The 8,811-nt window shown below is 45.7% G+C and overlaps 1 pseudogene; it reads right to left on the reverse strand.

Moving 5' to 3' along the window:
- Positions 1 to 7,265: 7,265 nt before the first annotated feature.
- LOC100944712 lies at positions 7,266 to 7,611 on the reverse strand (annotated as a pseudogene).
- Positions 7,612 to 8,811: the final 1,200 nt, after the last annotated feature.

An 8,811-nucleotide genomic window follows, 5' to 3' on the forward strand; every position in this document is an offset into this window, starting at 1 on the left:
CCTCGGCTCCTGCGTGTCCGCTAGCCCGACCCTACTTGCTCCCTCGCGGGCGGCCCCGGCCCCAGCCCCGAAGTCAGGCTCCGGACCGTGCAGCAGGCAGAGCGCGGGGGTCCCGGCGACTCCCGGCCTCCACGATGCCTTTGGACCCGGCTGGCCGCGCTCCCGGCGCCGGGCGCGCACCCTCGCCGGGACACACAGACGCACACTCTCCCGGCTCACTCCCGCTCGCCCTCGGCTCAGAGTTGAAACAGATGTGGGATTCGCCCAGGAAATGAGGGAGGGACGCGAGCCAGAGTCGTGTGTGTGTGTGTGTGTGTGTGTGTGTGTGTTACAGAGAGAGAGAGAGAACCTAAAAGGACAAATCTAATAAATCATATATCCTGATAAAGTCAAGAAGGCCATCGATCAGGTCCACTTGGCTAGAAACGAAGTGAACCCTGCCTCTTCTCCTCTTTCTCCTTTCTCGCAGCTGGAGGAGCCAAGTGTTCCTTGGGGGCGTATGACAGCCCTTGCCGGGCGCTTCCCTCGTAATGACACGTTAATAAATGTTTTCTTTTATCTGCTTTCACAGACTCCACTCCGGTCTGCAAACACCGGACTGCCTTTGCTGAAAGCCCGGTGCTCGCCTTTAACTACACACAGTTGCCATTGGAGAGGCCGCCTCGAGCCCGGAGCCACAGCTAAATCGCAGGGTGCACGGCCTGAGCGCCCTGGATCTTCCCACGCACCCCAGAAGCTTCCTGAGAAATTAACTTGGGCTCAAGTGAAAATAGCCGCTGTTGCCCAGAAATGGCCCGAGAATAGGGAAAAAAGAAACCGGTTTCCCCTTAGAAGGGAGGAATTCAACTCAAGGTGGTGCTGTCTACCGCGGTTTCCACCGTGCCTCGCGCTACAGAGGAGGCCGGAGGGAGTCCGAGCTTTTGAGGGTGGTGGGCCAACAGCAGGCAGAGAACCCACCAGTCCCTGCAGAACACACAGCTGAGTTAAGGGAAAACAGTCCCTGATGTAGGCAACAGTAACTCCTTTAAACCTAATTAACAATCCAAGACAGCATTACTAGACCCATTTTACAGATGTAAAAACCAAGTCACAGAGAGGTTAAGTAACTGCCCCACGGTCATAACATTATAAGTCGTCCATCATTTGAAACCAAGAAGCCTAGCTCCAGGATTATGCCTTAAATCCTAGCCTATTACTGCTTTTCAACCCAGCGTCTTGTATGATCTTCTTTCATGCTAGTTGGAATTGTAATGTCCAGGGGGAGATACTTATACTATAATCTTCTTCATTGTTTATCTGAAATTCAAATCAAGTATCTTGTCAGAGTTTGGAACTGTAGACTTCTCCCCATGAGTTCCCTTAGTCACCTGAATTCAATTAGAGTCTAAATAAATCAGAAAAGCTTTGAACTTGCTTTTCCAAATCAGGGACTAATCCCACCTTTGGCACCAGTGGTTTCACCACCTTTCCCTCTCCCTTTTCCCTTGCCTTGGCAGCTTTCTCTGCCTTCAGAGCCAGAAAATAGCAAAGACCTCTTCCCTCTGTCTCATCTCTACAGAGAGAAGGGCATAGTTACTGTCAGATAGATGTATGCAGTGGCCTACATCTATAATCAGAATTTTTTAGTAGTGACCTTTGAAGGTAAAAGAAACAAATGAAATTAATTTTAATAGTATAGTTTATTTAACCTACTATATCCAAAATATTATCTCTTCAGCGTGTAATCAACATAAAATTATTAATTAGATACATTTATATACATTTTTCTTATCCTTGGAAATTTAGTATGTATTCTACCCTGAACAACACATTCTGTTTGGACCAACCACAGGTGGCTAAGTGTTCCCACACTGGCTAAGGCAGCTCTAGTAGGTTCTGTGGTCCACTGCCGAGTGTTTCCACCAGGTTATCTCATGTAATATGCAGCAGTCTTTCAAGAAAACTGATACTCCTGTAGAGCCAGAGGACCTGCGGCCTTCTGATTTCAAGATTTTTTTTTTTTTTAATTGAGACAGAGTCTCATTCTGTTGCCCCAGGCTAGAGTGCTGTGGCATCATTGATGACAGCAACCTTAAACTCCTGGGCTCAAGTGATCCTCCTGCTTCTGCCTCCCAAGTAGCTAGGACAATAGGTGCCCGCCATAACACCCAGCTAGTTTTTCTATTTTTAGCAGAGATGGAGTCTTACTCTTGCTCGGTGTAGTCTCGAACTCCTGAGCTCAGGAGATGCTCCTGCCTCAGCCTCCCAGAGTGCTAGGATTACAGGTATGAGCTACCACCCTGGCCCTTTCTCTTAAAAACAACTTTTTGGAGGGGGGGGGGAACAGAGCTTCATTAAGATTGTTTTTTGTTAAGCATCAGAGGAGGCAAGGAAAGCATTGTTTTCTGCTGATCCCCTTTTATGTGAAATTTGGATTCAGTCAAAAGGCCACATTTAAAGACCAGGAAGGCCACGTGTTTCCTCAAGGCTGCAGCTTCCCCACTCCTAGACTCTCCTATTCAATTAGAGTCTAAATAAATCAGGAGAACCTTGAATTTCCTTTTCCAAATCAGGTACTAACCCCACCTTTGATACCACTAGTGCCCATAGACACGAAATTGGCAGGTGGGATTTCAAGCTGTTTGAGGCTGTGTTTGGCTTTAGAACATGGCTCCTACTGCAGAAACAGTTTTCTTACTGGATCTTCAGAGCCCTGTAGGAGTGCTTCAGGGGTCTGGGGTCAGGGAGGGAGGCTCAGGAATGGGATATACCTCTTTCTTGCTTTTTATGTTGGGTTCTGGAGACTATTTCAAGGGTGGGGAGCATTTCCATGGCAAAAAATGTTTTAAAAACCATTGCAATCCCACACACTGCCTTTTGGGCCACAGGTTCGTGAACTTGGCTCTCCCATCCCCAAATGGCTCTCCCATCCCCAAATGGCTCTCCCATCCCCAAATGGCTCTCCCATCCCACTTGACCCTGCCCACTGTGGTTTACTCCTCATAGTCCCTTTTTCTGGGGCTATGCATTGGGCTGATGTGGGGTCTCTTTTGGGGTATTTATTCTTTCCATTGTTGCTGTTCAAAGACCAAATGTGGTAATGTCTGTGTTGTGGCCCTTGTCCTTTCTTAAGTAGGAAGGGACAGATCTTGTGCGTGGCTGTGCGCACGTGCACGCATGTGTACGTGGGTGTGTTCATTGCAGGCAGGTGCTGTGGATCACGTGTTTAGTCCAGATTTAATTCACCAGCTCAGACACCCATGAGGCCAGACGGTCTGCGAAGCACTCTTTGGCCATGTTTCTTTTGCTTAATTCCCAGCAAACTCAGGGCCGTGGCCTCAGCCTGTTTTCCAGGTTACTTCCAGGCAGCTGGGGGATGCTGGCTCCTTTTAGGAGCTCAGTGGCTGCCTGGGAGATCCAAGGGAGCTCAGGGGCTCAGATGTCCCCCAGCCTGGGAAGTTACTCAGGCACAACTCATCTGGGCCAGGGTGCGGCTCAGCAGAATCCTTGGGGCCTCTGTTACCTCCAGTCCCACTGTCTGGGACAGCCTTTCTTCTCTCCTGTCCCTTGCCCCCAGTGACATTTCTCGCTGTGATTGTCCAGTCTAGACAATCAGGCTTTTCAAGGTCCTCATGCCACCCTGACTCTCCCTGTTGTTGGTTTAACCTCTCAGGGACCTTTGTCTTGACACTTCCATGCTTTGTTTTTTTCCTCCTGTGAATTCCCTGACAGTCCTTTTGTGCAGAGCACCCATCTGGTCCTATCTACCTTGCAAAACCAGAGTTGCTGTTTTATTTCCTTGACTCATAAGCAACAATCAAGGGGGAAAAATAATCATTCTTGTTGCCTATTTCTTTATCTCCATCAAAAGGTTGAAAACTCAGTCTGATTGTCCGAGCACTCCTGGCCAGATCTGGGTTGGAGTCGATGGGATTTTATGAGGGTTGTAAAAGTCAAGCTTTTAACATGTCTCAAACAAATTGGCGTGTAAAGGAGAAATGTTAAAAGTAGGAACATGGCTGCAGACGAGAGGCTTGGGAATGCGAGCTGCAGAACTGGGGCACAGGTGGCTTTAATAATGCACGTGAGTTTGGCTGTAACTTGCTTCTCTAAGAGCAGAGGAGTCTGCAGAACTACCCTCGGGGGACTGGACTCAAACTTCCTAGCTCCTGAGCCGACACAGTTTTACATGGGTTTTAAAATACAAATTCCAGTATCATCCCTAACAATACAGATTTGTGCTTAATTCTGCTGAATTTTCATTTGGACCCAAGCTGTCTTGTTGGTAGACATGCAAATGCATTAGAGAAAAACTGTTTCTATTTCTTGAGATATTGTGATAATGAAAAACAGCACCATAAACCCCCATTAAGTAAGAAGAACATTAATTGTATTTCATGCTGCCTCCCTGGGCCGGCGTGCTGACACAGACATGCTTTACTTCAGCAAAACACAGCTAATCTTTGTAGCACGGTACCCATTTTCCCCTTTAATTACACGTAATTGTATAGTCTAATTTATTCTAACGCCTGATGCCTAAAAGTGCACATTTATGAATCAAGGGTTAGTTTGGGAGGGAGGAGAATTATAAACAGGTATAATTGCCAGTCTCCTGGGGGCCGCTTATGAGTGATTTCAAAGAGCGATGATGTTTATTCTGAACTCTTACCAGTGAAAGATAGCAGGGCCGCCTCCAGTTAATACACTGTTCTAAGAACACAGATAACAGTGACGATTTGTCTGGTTGCTTAATACACACAAACAGTTCTCCTTTGGCTGAGCAGGCAAGAAAGATTAAATATGTGAATTCCACATAATTTGGGATGTGGTGAAATGCAGGCACACAAGTACACGTACAATTGAGTATTAAAATGAGTAACGTGGCCCCAGGCAGAGCGGCTGCAAACCTCAGTGGACGAAGTAGAGTTTTCTCAAGGGGAAGAGCAGAATCCACTGGACCATTAATGCAGTTCGCATTAGGGCCCTCTCTAAATGAGATAAAACAGCACATCGATTTATCAGAGTTTTACCATCATATTCCAGAAAAATCTCCTTTCAGCTTTGTTTATAATATTACTCAATTAATGAATCAATTATGACTGATGTTAGTGGCAACTAGGTAAGAGTGAGATGATGATTTAATGTTATCCCGGGGCCTAATTAACCTGGGGTCTGCCCCCACTGGCTTGCCCACTCCTTAGCTGACCTCTCTGGGCCTCAGTTTCCTCATCTTAAAAATGGGGATAATATCAAGGCCACTGCTCCTTGTCATGTGGATTAAGTGAGATTGATGATAAACGCACACGTGGTGCCTGGCTCATGGAAGGTGTATGACGAATGCTCGTTAAATCAGGATGGGAAACCCGCATGCAGGGTCCTAAGAATACTCCTTCATGGTCTGCAATCTCCGACTTTGAAAATCCAGGGCAGCTGAGGTCATGATGCTAAAGCAAACCAGATCATCCCACTCTCAGGCTTAAGATCTGCTCCCCTTTGATGGGAATTGCAGTTCCCGAGCATGAAACCCACATGCCTACCTTTTTAGTTAGGCATTTTTAGTTACCATTGTTCTCTGCTCTCTTGTTTCCATTTTTATGTAACTTCAAACAGGAAAGTTTAAAGGATAGTACAGTGGACAAATACATTCCCTCCACCTAGAATCTACAGTTGTTAATATTTTGCAAGTGTGCTCTATATGTTGCTGAACCATCAGAAGGGGACATGCTGACACCCCATCCCTCAGGACTGGGGCAGGCATCTGCTAAGAAGGTGTTGTCCGCCCCTCCATGACCTCCCCACTATTATCACACCTAAGGAAGTTAACAGTAATCCTATAGTCTACCACAAGCTTGCTCTCATTAACAGAGTCACAAAGGTATCTTTGTTCCTCAAGACGTTTTTTGCTGCCTCAGGACCTTTGCACTTGTTTCCCCCCTTCCCTGGAATACTTTTTCCCTAGATTGTGCTCCACCAGCTCTCTTTTTTTTTTGCAGTTTTTTTTTTTGCGGGGGGGAGGGCTGGGGCTGGGTTTGAACCCACCACCTCGGGCATATGGGGCCAGTGCCCTACTCCTTTGAGCTACAGGCACCGCCCTCTACCAGCTCTTTTTCATCATTCATATTCTGTCTCAGATGCCATCCCCTCCAAGAGTTCTCCCTGGTCTGTTTTACCTAAAAATGTATCAGGATTGCTCTCTGCCCTTCTTATTTTATTGTCTTCCTATAACATGCCACTATCTCAAATTGTTTTCATTTGGTGTCTGTGCCACTGTCTCTATTCCCTTCCTCAAGCCCCTCCCTATGTTAATTGCAGGAGAAGAGGGGTGGTGTTTGTTTGTTCACTATTATAGCTCCAGTGCCTGGAACATTGTCTAGCATAGAGTTGACATTCAATAGATACTTGTTAAATGAATGAACAATGTTTCCAGCAGAACAGGCTTCTGGGATTGTTGTGAGTTATTGTTTTTTAAATTTCTACATTGGTCCCTTTAATGCAAGCGTCCTCAAACTACGGCCCGCCTAGGACATTTATCTGGCCTGCTGGGTGTTTTTGCCACTGCTGCCTGTCCTGCTTAGCAGCTGACTCATCCTGTGGCCCGCAGTCTGGCACTCCAATGGTCTGAGGGACAGTGAACTGGCCTCCTGTTTAAAAGTTTGAGGACCCCTCCTTTAATGGATCAATACCCATGAAGATGAATACAAAGAAGTTACTCCCCCTTTATCATTGACCAGGCTGACTTATAATTACTTCTGATTAAGCAGAATACCATTCAGAGTTCATTGTGATTGAAAATTGTGAGAACACAGAAATCATATTTTCACAGTGCTGTTACAAACATCAAGAATTTCTTCAAATCAAGACCCTATAGGTGTTCTGTAGATTGGATTAAGAAATTAATGTAGCTTAATCACACCCCATTTACTTTCTAGGTTAACAAATACAAAAAGGTGATGATTTTTCTTTGGAATTTATATGTTCTATTTAAACTGACAATCTGCAAATACATGGTTTTGAGGATAATTTAATATATTGATGTCAAGATACAACTATATTCTAGTGTCAATGTTCTAAATGCAATGTAAATGGATCCTTACAAGATCAGAATAACTCACAGGCCATGAGTTGGTTTTTACTTTTTCCTTCTTATTTTGTTTAAGCAAATGTGTACCACAGCCTTTCAACAAGTAAGGGAAACGCCATCAGCATGAAAGCTGCAGTATACCTCATCTAGAACCCAGGGGAGGTGAATTAGACAGAAGTGGGTCTAATTGAACCGTCAGGTAACATCATGACAAATTGGTTTGCAGCATCAAAACCGTCCATTTACGTTCCTTTTTCTTGATGATCAGAGGTCCCACATTGTCACCAGTTCTTCGCTGCCTTTTATGTGAGATCCATCACAGAAGGGGAACTGTCTGGATGCCAACAGTGGCAGCACACAGCTTTACCTCCCAAATCCTCCATGTCAAAGGCGTGTCCTATCTTGGGGTTGTCTTTCTGGATGTGAAGGTTTATCTTTGCTTTATGGCGATGATCTTTCCTATAAAATCTTTTGTAAGCTAGCTAAAATTGCAGCTGTTCTGCTGCTGCGATCCATTCAACTTCTAACCTGGAACTGGAAGGCAGACTCATGGCACCATCGTTTGCAAGGTGAGTGCATGGGTTTTGAGTAGGAACTGGCTAGTGCATGAGAGAGGCGTCCTCAGGACACAACACCAGGCTGTCACCATGCAGGCGCCACAGCGAGCAGAAAGCACGTGTGAGAGATTGACCCTCGTTGTTTCTTGTTGTGAGTTATTAGTGAGTTTATATACAAAGTGCTTAGGACAGGGCCTGGCATGTAACAACCAACCTTCCTTGAGTGCTTATAATTAATGTTAAATTGGCTGGCCAGGGGCCCGTGATTTTAAGCACCACTGGCTGCTTACAGGCTCACACAGAAACTGTCTCCAAGCGTAATGCCCTTGGGAGAACTTCTTGGAAGTGCTGATGCAGCCAGACTGTTGGCTGTGTGCTGCCCTGTGTGAGACCAGCCAGGTCAACATTTGGCCTGGAAAAGGCTCTGGTTGTTTGCAGCAGGCATCTGGGCTGATGGGTCAAGGCCCAGGGTTAAATATTTTGATTCTTGCCCCTGAGACAAGGAGCCTGGAGAGGAGGGGATAGACAGAGCCCCTCTCCCCACTGGATGAGACTAAGCCCCGTGACAAGGGCACATACTCCATGGGTCTCCTCCTGAGCCACTCTGGGGTGTAGAATCTGCTGTGAATTTTACCTTATTACTGACCTGCACATTAAAAAAAAAAAAATCCAGTTCTAGGTGTCCACATGCAGTGGCATATAGCTGCATTAAAAAAGAGTTAGGAATTCAAGAGAAGTGTTGAAATTTAGACAATAAAAATTGTGTTTAACTGAAAATCAATAAGGCAGTCTATTCGGACAGTGTGCCTGTGATACAGATATTTGCTTTTTAGGGGGAGGAAGGGTATGGTCAAGGAGGAGTGTTTCCAGCTTCCATATCCTCAGTTAAAAAATAAAAAAAATTATCCTTATTTTAAAAATCTTTTCATTTTCCCAGTTTTTATGACAGGAACTCGGTTTTCCTTTGGGGAAACAGTTCCTGCCCTCTTTTCACTCCCCTTGCTGCCTGGGGAATGGCTTTGATCCCTGGCTCCAGGTTTGTCATGTGACTCAGATCTAGCCAATCTGTGCATTCCATGCTTTGACCAGTGATTGGTCAGATGTGGGTACATGATTCATTTTGGGCCAATGGGAACCTCATCTAGGATTTTTGTTGATGCCGTTGAGTGTTAGGAATTTCTTTCCCCTGGGTTT

The sequence above is a fragment of the Otolemur garnettii genome, unplaced genomic scaffold (genome assembly GCF_000181295.1).
Source record: "Otolemur garnettii isolate 467f Iridium unplaced genomic scaffold, OtoGar3 scaffold00023, whole genome shotgun sequence".
Classification (NCBI taxonomy): domain Eukaryota; kingdom Metazoa; phylum Chordata; class Mammalia; order Primates; family Galagidae; genus Otolemur; species Otolemur garnettii.